The 16,979-nt window shown below is 40.2% G+C and overlaps 1 protein-coding gene across 7 annotated transcripts in view; it reads right to left on the bottom strand.

Annotated features, from left to right (window-relative positions):
• Positions 1-16,979, bottom strand: part of bcas3 (BCAS3 microtubule associated cell migration factor) — a 987,973-nt gene that overhangs the window by 902,357 nt on the left and 68,637 nt on the right. The window lies entirely within an intron of this gene.

The raw sequence follows: 16,979 nt of genomic DNA, 5'->3' as shown, positions 1-16,979 counted from the left end.
CCAGACGGAATATAAGGTGTTGTTCCTCCAGGCTGAGAAAAACTGCATTCATCGACTGATTTGGGACTCTCTGTAACTGAGATATTCCCTTTACTCTTTCCATCTCTCCCCCAAATTCCCACCTGGTGGAAAATAATTTATTTTTCCTCTTATTCCCTGTTCTGGTGAAAGAACCCTAACCTGATATTTTAACTGTTGCTTTTGTCTACAGATGCTGTTTGACTTGCTGAGTTTTTCCAACATTTTTGAATTGATTTTAAGTTCTCAGCATCTGTACTTTTCTGATTTTCATTCTGATGATATTTAGTTTTAAAATAGAGATGGAGGCAAAAATAAGCATACCATAAATTCACAAAATCATCCTCAACAACTTCCAGTTATAAAAGAAGGCATTTGCTCTTTTAAAAAGGCCATTATTTCTTTCAAAGCACCAAAAGGGAATATTTTCTTTGCAAGAGCAGACTGCCACACCATAGTGCAAGAGTATGCTTTTTTTTTTAATTAAGTGTCATCGGTTTGTGATTTAACCTTCGTTATAAGGCAGCAATCTAGTTGATTCAAGTCCTACGTACAAAGTAGTACTTGGGTGGTTTACAGATGTGCTTTTATAATAATTTCACACCATCTAAGAAAAGCATTTCAGGATATTGACTAAGTATGGTTCTACTAAACAGGCTGTAATGTAAAACTAAATATCAAAGAAGTGTTTGCAACATCACATCATAGCTTGTGTCAGCTAAGTTGTCTCGTATAGAAACTCCTTCATAAAGCAAATGCAATTGCTTATTGTATGTAGTATCTGTGTGAAGTAATTTACAAAAGATGATGCTAAGCAACCCCAGAACAAACAGATCAAAGCTCCACAATCCCACCATATTCAAGTTAGTAAACAAACAGCTAACAGGAAGAGGCGCCCCAAGATTAAACTCGGCGTAACTGTGCAAAATAAAACAAAGCTTTAGCATCTGTAACTAAAGCTCAACGTATGTTTATTATCATAGTACGTATACCATATACAACCTTGAGATTTATCACCTTACAGGCAGCTGCAAAACAAAGAAACCCAATAGAACCCATTAAAGTAAGACCGTCAAACACCCAATGTGCAGAAAGGAAAACCAACAGTGTAACAATAAAAGTATGCAAATAACATTTAGAACAGAGCTTCATGAAAGTGAGTCCACAGCCAAGAAGCCAGTCACAGCCAATCCAGGAGCCCATTAGTTGCAGGCCACAGCTTCAGTTCAGCACTGAGACTAGTAAACCTCACAGAGCAGCGAGCTGAACACCGGCCCATCCCTCACCTTTCTCCCCACACCCTGACCTTCCCAATCTGACTTAGTGTTAAAATTGACCAAACCTCTGGGTGTTCCTTTCACTCAGACCTGCACTCTGCCATTGAGATATGCTCTTGGGCCCAGACCCCATGGGCTTGACTCTGCCTCACTTCAGTTCTGCCACTTTGAGTCGCCTCCAAGTCCACTCCAGCAATGGCCAAACATTGGCTCATTCCCCGCTCTCGAGCCCAGGCCCCACTGCCTTGTTCAGCCCGTACACGCCATGCCGCAACCATCCTGCACCTTCAAGACTTCAGTTCACACCGTAAGATTGCCAGGTCATGCTGACTGTTCAAAAGCTCAACTCCAAAAGGGATGTTACAGGCTATTGATTGCATGATGTTTTTGAGGGAAAAGTCTGAGTATAAAGTAGATAATAGTTGCGTTTGCTGCCAGCAAGTCGTCGCAGTGCTTCACCAACACCATCTTAAACAAAAGTTTCTTCTTAATCAGGATTGGGTTTAATATCACCAGCATATGTCGTGAAATTTGTTAACTTAGCAGCAGCAGCACAATGCAATACATAATAATATTTTTTAAATATATTAAATCAATTACAGCAAGTATATAAATGTATATTAAATAGCTAAATTAAAAATAGCGCAATAACAGAAATAATGAAAGAGGGGTAGTGTTCATGGGTTCAATGTCCATTTAGGAATCGGATGGCAGAGGGGAAGAAACTGTTCTTGAATCCCTGAGTGTGTGCCTTCAGGCTTCTGTACCTTCCCTCCTGATGGTAACAACAAGAGGAGGGCACGTCCTGGATGATGAGGGTCCTTAATGACGGACACCGCCTTTCTGAGGCATCGCTCCTTGAAGAGGTCTTGGATACTATGGAGACTAGTACCCAAGATGGAGCTGACTAATTTTACAACTTCCTGTAGCTTCTTTCGATCTTGTGAAGTTGCCCCACCAGACAGTGATGCAGTCTGTCAGAATGCTCCCCGCGGTACATCTGTAGAAATTTTTGAGTGTCTTAGGTGACAAACCGAATCTCCTCAAACTCCTAATGAAACATAGCCACTGTCTTCCCTTCTGTATAGCTGCACCAATATGTTGGGACCAGGTTAGATCCTCAGAAATCTTGACTCCCAGGAGCTTGAGGTGGTTCACCTTAAACCATTTCTCACTAATGAGTGATCCATCTTAGGCAACTTTTGAAGCTCCCACTAATATAGAAACCAGTTTTCACCAATTCATTTCAATCTGCAATGAAATGCCAAGTGCAATGGGCACCACAACACTACACCCCTGACAATATCTGAACCATTGTCTTAAAGAAACAAGGTCAATTCAAGAACACAAGAGTTTTGACAGATGCTGGAGATCCAGAATAACACTCTCAAAATCCTGGAGAAGCTCAGCAAGTCAGGACACATCAACGGAGAGGAATAAGGAGTTGACATTTCAGGCAGAGACCCTTCGTCAGGACAGTACAACTACAACAGTGGCTTATACCAACGTGGACAATTGCCGAAGAGTTTCAAAGATGCTGAACAAGACCCTTTCATCTGTGTCGCCACCCACTTCTAATTAAATTTGCTGCGATACTACACTGATTGGCCTATTCTCAAATAATAATGAGGCAGCCTACAGAGAAGTCGTCAACACCCTGACATAGTGGTGTCAAGAAAACAACCTCTTCTCTCCCTCAATGTTGCAAAAACAAAAAAACAATGTGGTTGTGGACTACAGGAGGAATGGAGACAGGCTAACCTCTACTGACATCAATGGATCTGGGTTTGAGAGGGTGAACAGCTTTAACCGAGGATCTCAAGTGGTCTGTACATACAGGCGGCTGAAGAAGTTTGGTATCGGCCCCCAAATCCAAAGAACTTTCTACAGGGGCACAATTGAGAGCATCCTGAAAGGCTGCATCACCACCTGGTACAGGAACTGTATTTCCATCAATCGCAAGACTCTGCAGAATGGTGTAGACAGCATAGCGCATGTGTAAATGTGAACTTCCCACTATTCAAGACATTTACAAAGACAGGTGTGTAAAAAAAGGACCGAAGGATCACTGAGGACCCAAGCTACCCCAACCACAAACTGTTCTAGTTGCTACCATCCGGGAAGCAGTACCACAGCATAAAAGCCAAAACCAACAGACTCTGGGACAGCTTCTTCCACCAGAGCATCAGACTGATTAATTCATGCTGACACAACTATATTTCTGTGTTATATTGTTGTACATACTACTTATTATAATTAGAAATTGCACATTTAAACAGACAGGTTGGCAGAGGGGGCAGGGTGGCTCTGTTGGTGAGGAATGAAATTCAGTCACTTGCGAAGGGGGACATAGAATCAGGAGATGTGGAGTCAGTATGGATAGAACTGAGAAACTGTAAGAGCAAAAAGACCCTGATGGGAGTTATCTACAGGCCCCCACGCAGTAGCCTGGATATAGGGTGCAAGTTAAATCAAGAGTTAAAATTGGCATGTCACAAAGGTAATTCTACAGTTGTTATCGGGGATTTCAACATGCAGGTAGACTGGGAAAATCAGGTTGGTACTGGACCCCAAGAAAGGGAGTTTGTGGAATGCCTCAGAGATGAATTCTTAGAGCAGCTTGTATTAGAGCCTAGCAGGGAGAAGGCAATTCTGGATTTAGTGTTGTGTAATGAGCCAGATTTGATAAGGGGACATAGAACATAGAATAGTACAGCACATTACAGGCCCTTCGGCCCACAATGTTGTGCCGACTCTCAAACCCTGCCTCCCATATAAGCCCCCACCTTAAATTCTTCCATATACCTGTCTAGTAGTCTCTTAAACTTCACTAGTGTATCTGCCTCCACCACTGACTCAGGTAGTGCATTCCATGCACCAACCACTCTCTGAGTAAAGAACCTTCCTCTAATATCCCCCTTGAACTTCCCACCCCTTACCTTAAAGCCATGTCCTCTTGTATTAAGCAGTGGTGCCCTGGGGAAGAGGCGCTGGCTATCCACTCTATCTATTCCCCTTATTATCTTGTACACCTCTATCATGTCTCCTCTCATCCTCCTTCTCTCCAAAGAGTAAAACTCGAGGTAAAGGAGCCATTAGGAGGTAGTGACCATAATATGATAAGTTTTAATCTACAATTTGAGAGGGAGAAGGGAAGATCGGAAGTGTCAGTATTACAGTTGAACAAAGGGGACTATGGACCCATGAGGGAGGAGCTGGCCAAAGTTGACTGGAAAGATAACCTAGCAGGGATGACAGTGGAACAACAATGGCAGGTACTTCTAGGAACAATACAGAAGGTGCAGGATCAGTTCATTCCAAAGAGCAAGAAAGATTCTAAGGGGAGTAAGGGGCGACCGTGGATGACAAGGGAAGTCAAGTTCAGTATAAAAATAAAAGAGAGGAAGTATAACATAGCAAGGATGAGTGGGAAGCCAGAGGATTGGGAGACTTTTAAGGAGCAACAGAAGATAACTAAAAAGGCAATACGGGGGGAAAAGATGAGGTACGAAGGTAAGCTAGCCAAGAATATAAAGGAGGATAGTAAAAGCTTCTTTAGGTATGTGAAGAGGAAAAAATTAGTTAAGACCAAAGTTGAGCCCTTGAAGACAGAAACAGGTGAAATTATTATGGGGAACAAGGAAATGGCAGACGAGCTGAACAGGTACTTTGGATCTGTCTTCACTAGAGAAGACACAACAATCTCCCAGATGTAATAGTGGCCAGAGGACCTAGGGTAACAGAGGAACTGAAGGAAATTTGCATCAGGCAGAAAATGGTGTTGGGTAAAATGATGGGATTTGACACGTGGATTGACACGTGGAATTATGATGTTGTAGCAATTAGTGAAACTTGGCTACAGGAGGGGCAGGACTGGCAGCTTAATATTCCAGGGTTCCGATGTTTCAGATGTGATCGAGGCAGAGGAATGAAAGGTAGGGGAGTAGCATTGCTTGTTAGGGAAAATATTACAGCAGTGCTCAGGCAGGACAAATTAGAGGGCTTGTCTACTGAGTCCTCATGGGTGGAGCTGCAAAACAGGAAAGGTATGGCCACATTAGTGGGATTGTATTACAGACCACCCAATAGTCAACGAGAATTGGAAGAGCAAATCTGCAGAGAGATAGCGGGCAACTGCAGGAAACATAAAGTTGTGGTGGTAGGGGATTTTAATTTTCCATACATTGATTGGGACTCCCATACTGTTAGGGGTCTAGATAGTTTAGAGTTTGTAAAATGTATTCAGGAAAGTTTTTTAAATCAATATATAGAGGGACCAACTAGAGGGGATGCAATATTGGATCTCCTGTTAGGAAATGAATTAGGGCCAGTGACAGAAGTCTGTGTAGGGGAGCACTTTGGTTCCAGTGATCATAACACCATTAGTTTCAACTTGATCATGGACAAGGATAGATCTGGTCCTAGGGTTGAGGTTCTGAACTGGAAGAAGGCCAAATTTGAAGAAATGAGAAAGGATCTAAAAAGCGTGGATTGGGACGGGTTGTTCTCTGGCATGGATGTGATCGGTAGGTGGGAAGCCTTCAAAGCAGAAATTTTGAGAGTGCAGAATTTGTATGTTCCTGTCAGGATTAAAGGCAAATTGAATAGGAATAAGGAACCTTGGTTCTCAAGGGATATTGCAACTCTGATAAAGAAGAAGAGGGAGTTGGATGACGTGTATAGGAAGCAGGGAGTAAATAAGGTGCTTGAGGAGTATAAGAAGTGCAAGAAAATACTTAAGAAAGAAATCAGGAGGGCTAAAAGAAGACATGAGGTTGCCTTGGCAGTCAAAGTGAAGGATAATCCAAAGAGCTTTTACAAGTATATTAAGAGCAAAAGGATTGTAAGGGATAAAATTGGTTCTCTTGAAGATCAGAGTGGTCGGCTTTGTGCGGAACCAAAGGAAATGGGGGAGATCTTAAATAGGTTTTTTGCGTCTGTATTTACTAAGGAAGCTGGCATGAAATCTATGGAATTGAGGGAATCAAGTAGTGAGACCATGGAAACTGTACAGATTGAAAAGGAGGAGGTGCTTGCTGTCTTGAGGAAAATTAAAGTGGATAAATCCCCGGGACCTGACAGAGTGTTCCCTCGGACCTTGAAGGAGACTAGTGTTGAAATTGCAGGGGCCCTGGCAGAAATATTTAAAATGTCGCAGTCTACGGGTGAAGTGCCGGAGGATTGGAGTGTAGCTCATGTTGTTCCGTTGTTTAAAAAAGGATCGAAAAGTAATCCGGGAAATTATAGGCCGGTGAGTTTAACGTCAGTAGAAGGTAGGTTATTGGAGGGAGTACTAAGAGACAGAATCTACAAGCATTTGGATAGACAGGGGCTTATTAGGGAGAGTCAACATGGCTTTGTGCGTGGTAGGTCATGTTTGACCAATCTGTTGGAGTTTTTCGAGGAGGTTACCAGGAAAGTGGATGAAGGGAAGGCAGTGGATATTGTCTACATGGACTTCAGTAAGGCCTTTGACAAGGTCCCACATGGGAGGTTAGTTAAGAAAATTCAGTCGCTAGGTATACATGGAGAGGTGGTAAATTGGATTAGACATTGGCTCAATGGAAGAAGCCAGAAAGTGGTGGTAGAGAATTGCTTCTCTGAGTGGAGGCCTGTGACTAGTGGTGTGCCACAGGGATCAGTGCTGGGTCCATTGTTATTTGTCATCTATATCAATGATCTGGATGATAATGTGGTAAATTGGATCAGCAAGTTTGCTGATGATACAAAGATTGGAGATGTAGTAGACAGTGAGGAAGGTTTTCAGAGCCTGCAGAGGGACTTGGACCAGCTGGAAAAATGGGCTGAAAAATGGCAGATGGAGCTTAATACTGACAAGTGTGAGGTATTGCACGTTGGAAAGACAAACCGACGTAAAACATACAGGGTTAATGGTAAGGCACAGAGGAGTGCAGTGGAACAGAGGGATCTGGGAATACAGATACAAAATTCTCTAAAAGTGTCATCACAGGTAGATAGGGTCGTAAAGAGAGCTTTTGGTACATTGGCCTTTATTAATCCAAGTACTAAGTATAAGAGCTGGAATGTTATGATGAGGTTGTATAAGGCATTGGTGAGGCCGAATCTGGAGTATTGTGTTCAGTTTTGGTCACCAAATTACAGGAAGGATATTAATAAGGTTGAAAGAGTGCAGAGAAGGTTTACAAGGATGTTGCCGGGACTTGAGAAACTCAGTTACAGTGAAAGGTTGAATAGGTTAGGACTTTATTCCCTGGAGTGTAGAAGAATAAGGGGAGATTTGATAGAGGTATATAAAATTATGATGGGTATAGATAGAGTGAATGCAAGCAGGCTTTTTCCACTGAGGCAAGGGGAGAAAAAAACCAGAGGACATGGGTTAAGGGTGAGGGGGGAAAAGTTTAAAGGGAACATTAGGGGGGCTTCTTCACACAGAGAGTGGTGGGAGTATGGAATGAGCTGCCAGACGAGGTGGTAAATGCGGGTTCTTTTTTAACATTTAAGAATAAATTGGACAGATACATGGATGGGAGGTGTATGGAAGGATATGGTCCGTGTGCAAGTCAGTGGGACTAGGCAGAAAATGGTTCGGCACAGCCAAGAAGGGCCAAAGGGCCTGTTTCTGTGCTGTAGTTTCTATGGTTCTATGGGACTGAAGGCTGATAAATCCCCAGGGCCTGATGGTCTGCATCCCAGGGTACTTAAGGAGGTAGCTCTAGAAATCGTGGACGCATTGGTGATAATTTTCCAATGTTCTATAGATCCAGGATCAGTTCCTGCGGATTGGAGGGTAGCTAATGTTATCCCTCTTTTTAAGAAAGAAGGGAGAGAGAAAGCAGGCAATTATAGACCAGTTAGTCTAACATCAGTGGTGGGGAAGATGCTGGAATCAATTATAAAAGATGAAATAGCGGCATATTTGGATAGCAGTGGCAGGATAGGTCCGAGTCAGCATGGATTTACGAAGGGGAAATCATGCTTGACTAATCTTCTGGAATTTTTTGAGAATGTAACTATGAAAATGGACAAGGGAGAGCCAGTGGATATAGTGTACCTGGACTTTCAGAAAGCCTTTGATAAGGTCCCACATAGGAGGTTAGTGGGCAAAATTAGAGCAAATGGTATTGGGGGTAGGGTACTGACGTGGATAGAAAATTGGTTGGCAATAGGAAACAAAGAGTAGGGATTAATGGGTCCTTTTCAGAATGGCAGGCGGTCACCCAGTGGGGTACCGCAGGGTTCAGTGCTGGGACCGCAGCTGTTTACAATATATATTAATGATTTAGATGAAGGGATTAAAAGTAACATTAGCAAATTTGCAGATGACACAAAGCTGGGTGACAGTGTGAAATGTGAGGAGGATGTTATGAGAATGCAGGGTGACTTGGACAGGTTGGGTAAGTGGGCAGATGCAGTTTAATGTAGATAAATGTGAGGTTATCCACTTTGGTGGCAAGAACAGGAAGGCAGATTACTATCTGAATGGTGTCAAGTTAGGAAAAGGGGAAGTACAATGAGATCTGGATGTCCTTGTTCATCAGTCACTGAAAGTAAGCATGCAGGTACAGCAGGCAGTGAAGAAAGCTAATGGCATGTCGGCCTTCATAACAAGGGGAGTCGAGTATAGGAGCAAAGAGATCCTTCTGCAGCTGTACAGGGCCCTGGTGAGACCACACCTGGAATATTGTGTACCGTTTTGGTCTCCAAATTTGAGGAAGGACATTCTAGCTATTGAGGGATTGCAGCGTAGGTTCACGAGGTTAATTCCCGGGATGGCGGGACTGTCATATGTTGAAAGATTGGAGCAACTGGGCTTGTATACACTGGAATTTAGAAGGATGAGAGGGGATCTGATTGAAACATATACATGTAAGATTATTAAGGGATTGGACACGCTAGAGGCAGGAAACATGTTCCCGATGTTGGGGGAGTCCAGAACCAGAGGCCACAGTTTAAGAATAAGGGGTAGACAATTTAGAACGGAGTTGAGGAAAAACTTTTTCACGCAGCGGGTTGTGGTTCTGTGGAATGCTCTACCTCAGAAGGCAGTGGAGGCCAATTCTCTGGATTCTTTCAAGAAAGAGTTAGATAGAGCTCTTAAAGATAGCGGAGTGAAGGGATATGGGGAGAGAGCAGGAAAAGGGTACTGATTATGGATGATCGGCCATGATCACAGTGAATGGTGGTGCAGGCTCGAAGAGCTGAATGGCCTACTCCTGCACCTATTGTCTATTGTCTAAACAGAGACATACTGTAAAGATTTTTACTCCTTATGTATATGAAGGATGTAATTAATAAAGTTAATTCAATTCAATCATCGTCAAGTGACGCAAGTACTGCTGAATGGCACTAACTCACCAATAATCATCTCACTGAGTTCTTCCTGGATCAATTGTTCTAGGTCTTAGTTGAGCTGTGGTGCAAACATGGGTAAAAGGGTTACATTTCAAACATGAATGACAAGCGATTGTGCTAACTTCAAGGCAATGTGGCACCCCAAGTACTGTATAATTAATGCTGCTGGGAATTACAATGAAAGTTCATCTACTGATTGGAATTGTACATAGGGAACAGAAAGACATGCCATGTTGTTGATTGAATTGAATCATCATAGCCCATCCCCAGATAAGTTCTTCAAATCACGGTGTAGGTCTACGAGTCTTCAGCTGACTCATAAATACCAAGAAATTGAGATGTTTGCTGATAATACCAATAGTGCTCAGTTCCCTTCGAAGCTCCTCAGAAAATGAAAAATATTAAAATCTGCGTGAAACAAGACCTGGATAATACTCAAAACAGAATTCTGACCAGCTCCCCTTGATGTTCATCAGTGCCAAATTTGCCAAATTCTACCCCAGCAACTTCAGTGACAGGGGCATTACCATTGACCAGAAGTTTAGACTTCAACCACATTAACAATGTGACTGCAAGTCCAAGGCTTCATGTTTTGTGGCTACTAACTCAACTGCTGAAGCCCCACAACTATAATGGCATAACTCTCCAAATGCATGTTCACGTGCACTCCAACACTGTTTAAAAAGTTTGACAACACCCAGTACAGAGGAGCTTGCTAGATGTACATCAAAGAGCTCTTCAAGCACACTTCTGCTTTTGGACTCTACCTAGCACAGGTGTAAGGGGGAAAAATAGAAAGAAGCAAACAAATCTGCACATTTCCCATCAATCAAAGTCCTGGATCTCCTTATCTATCACCAATATGGGACGACCACAAGGTCACGGGGAGAACATACAAACTCCTTACTGACAGTGGGGGAATTGCAGACAGCAGATCTTACAGCTGGCCCTGTTAGAAAGTTACACTAACACCCCCCCCCGCATCCATAATGAGACGCTGAAAGTAAGTTGGGAAGGAATTCTGAGAGTAAAAGAGGTGAAAGAAAGAACAGGAGATGCCTGCACTCTGTTGATAAGTCAGTGATTTTATTTGCCCTAAATGAATCAACACTGTGGAAAACAAGAGTTAACAACTCAGTAAAGGAATGCCCACCATGCAACTTAAAATTACTAAATCAGAATCAGATTTATTATCACTGGCACGTGAGCTTGAAATTTGTTAACTTAGCAGCAGCAGTTCAATGCAATACATAATATAGCAGAGAGAAAAAAATAAATAAAGTAATAATAATAAATAATCAAGTAAATCAATTACAGTGTACACATATTCAATAGATTTTTTAAAACATGCAAAAACAGAAATACTGTATATTAAAAAAGTGAGGTACTGATATATAGCCTATGAGAATGTCTGTCAACTGCAAAGAAGCAGAATTATCATATCTCACACTTTTCTTATAACAATTCTCAACCAAATTTGTTAAAATTCACTCAAAACAAAATTACACATTTCAGCAAGGTGGTAGAAGACAGTAGAATGCCATTATTCAGGTTCCCCATATAGGAACTGCTGTAAACATATCAAAAACACTTAGCCATAGAATCTTCTAGCTGTCAACACCTAGTTTTACAGAGTATGAATAGTACTTTTATATTAGGACTTCATGGCAAAAGAAAGCAACTGCAAAAGTGAACTGATGAGAGCATTTTCAAGAGATTAGGAGAAAATAAGGACTTTTAGCAAAAACTGTTTACTCCCAAAAAAAAGTTGATCAAAATCATTAATACAAGAAATAAACAAAAATCAAATCCTCCAAGTTCAAAGTAAATTTATTATCAAAGTACATATACTACTTTTAGATAAATTTTCTTGCAACCATTTACAATAGAACAAAGAAATACAACACAATCAATGAAAAACACACAGACACTAACAAACAATGTGCAAAAGATGACAAATTGCAAATATAAAAAACATCAAATAATAAATAATACTGAGAAAATGCTTTGTAGAGGTTTTGAAATTGAGTCCTTAGGTTGTGGAATCAGTTCAGAGTTGAGGCGAGTGAAGTTATCCACACTGGTTCAGGAGCCTGATATTTGAAGAGTAATAACTGTTCCTGAACTTGGTGGTGTGGGACCTAAAGCTCCTGTACCTCCTTCCTGATAACAGCAATGAGAAAAGAGTATGGTCTGGATATTCATAAAATATTCATAAAGAAACATGATATTTCTTTTGACTCTTGGTTTGTAAATGGCAAATAGATGTTAATCCGGTCAAGTGCAAGGTGTGTGGTTTGTCTGCCTTCATCAATCGGGACATAGTGTATAAATGTTGTCAAGTTATTTTGCAGCTGTAGAAAACTTTGGTTAAACTTTAGTCGGAGTATTTTGTGTAGCTCTGGTCACCTGCAGATGTGGATGCTGCGAAAGAGGGTCACTAGTGTATTGCTTGGAGTGGAGTGTATTAACTATAAAAAGATGTGGGACAAGCTGGGATTGTTTTCTCTGGAGGCTGAGCAGCACCCTGATACAAGTATATAAAATTATGACAGGCATAGATTGTGTAGGTAGCTTCTCCCCACATGGTGAAAATATCAAATAGAAAGGTACAGGTTTAAGATGACAAAATGAAAATGAGGCATGGTGTTTTTTTAAACACACACACACGTGGTAAATGCCAGAAAGGGATGCCAGAGGAGGTAGTATATACAGATAAGACATCAACATTCAAAGTGTATTTAGGCAGATACAGAAACAGGCAGGAAATAGAGGATTATGAGCCATGTTAAAGCAGGTGGGATTATTTGCATTGGTTGCATGGTTGGTGCAGGCATGATGGGCCGAAGGGTCTGTTCCTGTTCTCTACTGTTTTATGTAGTTTCAGGATGATCGAGTTATTATTGCCCAAGCAAGCCTTCAATTGCTCCTTGCTCTATACTTTAGTATTACATGGTAACTCAAGTAAGCTGAAAATGTGGGAGCACAAATTAAAAAGCTACAGGTATCACTGTGTCCAAGGGGTATACTGTAATTAAAAAGGAAGATCATCACCACCAAGTGATGGCAAACATGATTGACTGCTGTTGGAACTGTCATTGTAACACTGTAGGCAGCCTGGTCAAATGGAAGATGACCAAGGGGTAAAGTAAATTTTTGTACAGGAGCCTGAAAACACGTACAGTATTCAACGTTTCAGGAACAGCTTCTTCCCCTCTGCCATCAGATTTCTGAACAGTCCATGAACCCGTGAACACAAACTCACTATTCCTCTTTTTGCACTATTTATTTATTTTAATAAGTTTAGAGTAATTTATGTCTTGCACTGTACTGCTGCCACAAAACAACAAGTTTCACAACATACCAGTGAGTTTAAAGTCACATTAAAACCACAGTCATGTAATAGCTTTTTGGTAAATACAACCAAAACTTTAATTGCAGAAAAAAAGAAAATGGGACAACCCCAATCAGTACATCAGGATGTTTTGCAAGTCGCATAAAATGATCCAAGTTCAAAACTTTACAAGTTATACTTGCTTTATCCCAGATCTGTAAAAAGGTATTAATCTTAATCTGACTTTCATTAATGACTATTAATGCTTTCAAATGCAGGATTCATCTGGAGTTTCCGTTTGTTTTTGGCCATATAAACAATTCTTATGCAAAAAAAATCTGGAAATTAGAGAAATCGAATGAACTTCTTCTAATGCAATGCAACATGTTAAACGTGTAAGTATGTTCAAGCTTCTTTGAATGGGTCTCGCATCAGCGCAATTCTAAAATGTAATACTATATTATGTGGTTTCCAAAACTACAGTTCAGGTTTACTCCATTAACCCAAAAACTCAGACTTCAAAGAAATATAAACATTTCGCTATATCAACTCCTCCTCCACATAATCTGTTTACTGAGGACAAGCAGCAGCACCAAGAATGAGTTAACAAAATAACCAAAGCTAAGTGAAACAAGGATGTATTAGCTCGCACAGATTTTTGTTTACTGGATCTCTAAATATTTCACAAAAGGAAGTCAGAGTGATTTCAATGCTGGGTTGAATACCAATGGGAAATATCAATAGGCGAAGTCACATCCACAATTGACTATTGTTTGACGCATTTACCAGCAGCTGAGTTTCTGGTCTGAAAAGTTTCACAGCTCCCTTCATTAGAATACAACTGTCTCCTTCCTCAGAAATAAATAAGTCACATATTAAATTTATCGCAAATATAGATGCCACAAGACATGTACATAAAAGATCCCTAACTTTGAAATACTTCAGGTCAAAATAAAATGAAATTATTTAACACTATATTGACCAGAACATGTTGTACAGTAATGACCTAGACGGATTAACTGGCCAGAAAACAAACCTATCTGTAATAACTGCTACTGAACGATCAGCCAAATTAACGGCAATAATTGGAGAGTGAGCTCAGCTCAGACACACAAGTTGAGAAGCAGCCAGACCATTGCCTTGAAGGACAATGGGGAACTTGTAGGGCCATTCTTGATAACCAAGATATGATTGACCAAATAGATTTCTTCATTCCTAATTATCATTACCTTGATTATGGTGCACAGAAATGCAAGTTATCAAACACCTCTTCCATAACAGTGATCCCCAATTTAACAAGACCTTTAATGTTGTTTCACCAGATATATCCTATCAATGCTTGTTTTTCGCACTGTATAAAAAAAATCATAATACTTCCAGCTCTTGACAAAATATCTATTAATTTTAGTGCTCAACTTTCTAATGAGCTTCGACCCATGTCACTCCTTTTCACTGGCCAAGATTCCTTTACTGTTCTATTATCTTCATTTTAAATAGTTTGTCACTGACACACTGTACATGTCACAAGTTCAAATGAGCTTTTCACTAAATAATAAGCTATTCTCACTACGTAGAATGGAACTACAAAAGGTCATTCACATTTGAGGTATGGAAGAGGTGTTTGACAAGTTGGTATTTTTGTGCAACATAATCAAGGTAAAGAATATAGAACATCACACCATAATTAGAAATGAAGAAATCCATTTGCTCCACTTTATTTGCAAGAGAAAGATTGTTTTTATTTCTGTAGTTTAGTTGGAAATATTAATGAGGTGTTTAGAAATTCTAGGACTTGTTATTAGGACAGCAGCTCTTCTTTGTATAATAACCCCACTTTCTTATTCAGAATTTTCCCTCTTTCTTTCTGGTCTAAATGAAGGGTCTCGGCCCAAATTGTTGATTCCTCCTCCATAGATGCTGCCTGACCTGCTGAGTTCCTCCAAAATATTGTATGTGTTACCTTCAAATACCAGACATAATTTTGGGGTCTGCAGATGACAACACAGGAATGACGTAAATTCAGATAAGGATATCACAACTCCAGGCAGCCATACGGAGAACGGTAATATGGACAGACATAAAAATTAACCAAGCAGTATTAGGCAATACATTTTTGTAAGTGATATAGATTTGTGTATTTAAACCCACATCCTAACGTTATATATTTCAGTGTGTACCAAGCACAAATGTTTACTCTGTCCTGACAGATTTCACATTTATCAAAAATACTAACTTTTTAATTTTACTAAATTTCAAATGTTAGTAGTAGAAAAAATAAATGTTAAAGTAAAAAAATATTTAGTAAAGTATGCAAAACACAATAATCAAAGTGTGTGTTTGGCAACATGCTCATTTTTAACATTGCTATTGAAACTTCATTTTAAGTTTACTTCAGGTTTTAATTTTACTTTGGATTCTACAATGTTTTATCACTGGAACTGCTTAATTAAGATTGCCTAACAGGAATAATAGTGAATGGCAGTTTGAACAAAACTGTAAACTTTACACTTCTCATCAGTTTTGTCAGTTAATCACCTTGGCCCCTTTCAAAATATCTTGCCTGTCGCATTTTCTAAGGCAAACAACAGGAATTCTGCAGATGCTGGAAATTCAAGCAACACACATCAAAGTTGCTGGTGAACGCAGCAGGCCAAGCAGCATCTATAGGAAGAGGCGCAGTCGACGTTTCAGGCCGAGACCCTTCGTCAGGACTAGTCTCGGCCTGAAACGTCGACTGCGCCTCTTCCTATAGATGCTGCTTGGCCTGCTGCGTTCACCAGCAACTTTGATGTGTGTTGCTTGCATTTTCTAAGGGAAAGCTTTAGGCTACTCATGCATGGGCTGAAATTGCAAAATACCAACTCTATAATGCAGTTAACTAACCAAATTTAATATAGAGTTAGACAATGTGGCAATAAAATCCCAGTGACCAGCTTCAAGAAGGCCTTCAAACAACATTTTCTTTCAAGAGTATATCTGAACTTCCCAAAGGTATCAATATTTTAATGCGTGTCATTACATCAGAGTTAGAAGTGCCAGTTGAATTTTGGATAAATATGAGAACAGAACACAAATGTTCCTCATTTTGAGAAGAAAACTGAAGTAAAATATTCTCAACTTCACTTAAACAAGCCAAAATAAACGTTTACTAGAGCAGCAGAGTCATGTGGTTTTGGTACACAATCAAAACAATTCTAAATGTAATCCTGCTAAAGCTTATCAATAAATCAAATAAACTTAAAGACACAACGAAAAGCGTTCCATTTTCAACCTTACAATCAAAAGATACAAGTGTGTACTACACACAATAATCCACTGATTCACTGGGACAACAGCGATTAATACTTAGCCCTTTCCCCTTCAATGTGTGGCACATAATGGGTTTGAAATTTTTTTTTGGTCTCCATTTCTAGCTTGCCTTGGGTGGGGGCTGAGCTAAGATTTGGTAATCTTCATGTTGGCTCCTAATCACAATTATTTTGCTTCTTTATGTAGGCAAAATAAATGTGATTAGTAACCTTTCTATGCTACTGTAGCCCTCTTACCAGGGCTCAAATACAAACTTGGCTTGTTAGCTAAATCTGCTAACAGCCACGTGACTCAGCGGTGAGAAGACCACTTTTCGTTAACAATATACGCCTAGGGCCAGTATGATTTGGGGTTCAACCAAACAGGAAAGTTGGGATGTTTCAATTAAGGAACATTGATTGTAGCAATAGCTATGTAAATACTGCTCCATGCAAAGTTATTGTCCGCCAGAAAATTTACAAATCCTACACCACCATAAAATTATAAAGATAAATATTTACTGAATTTACAATTACAGAAAAAAATAGAAGAAAAATAAAAGGCCTCATTACAGTTAAACCAGGCCAATGTGCACATAAATGTTGGAGCTCATTTCTGGAGTAGTCAGGGGTGTATTGCTTTACTCATGCATAGGAGCCACAGTCTGTGTGAAAACATCCACCACAGCCCAAACTTCCTCAAAGACCATCTCAAATAAACTGGCTCTC

Source organism: Mobula hypostoma, chromosome 23 (assembly GCF_963921235.1).
Source record: "Mobula hypostoma chromosome 23, sMobHyp1.1, whole genome shotgun sequence".
Lineage (NCBI taxonomy): Eukaryota > Metazoa > Chordata > Chondrichthyes > Myliobatiformes > Myliobatidae > Mobula > Mobula hypostoma.
The sequence above is the reverse complement of the archived record's forward strand: the minus strand, read 5'-3'. Positions and strand labels throughout refer to the sequence as shown.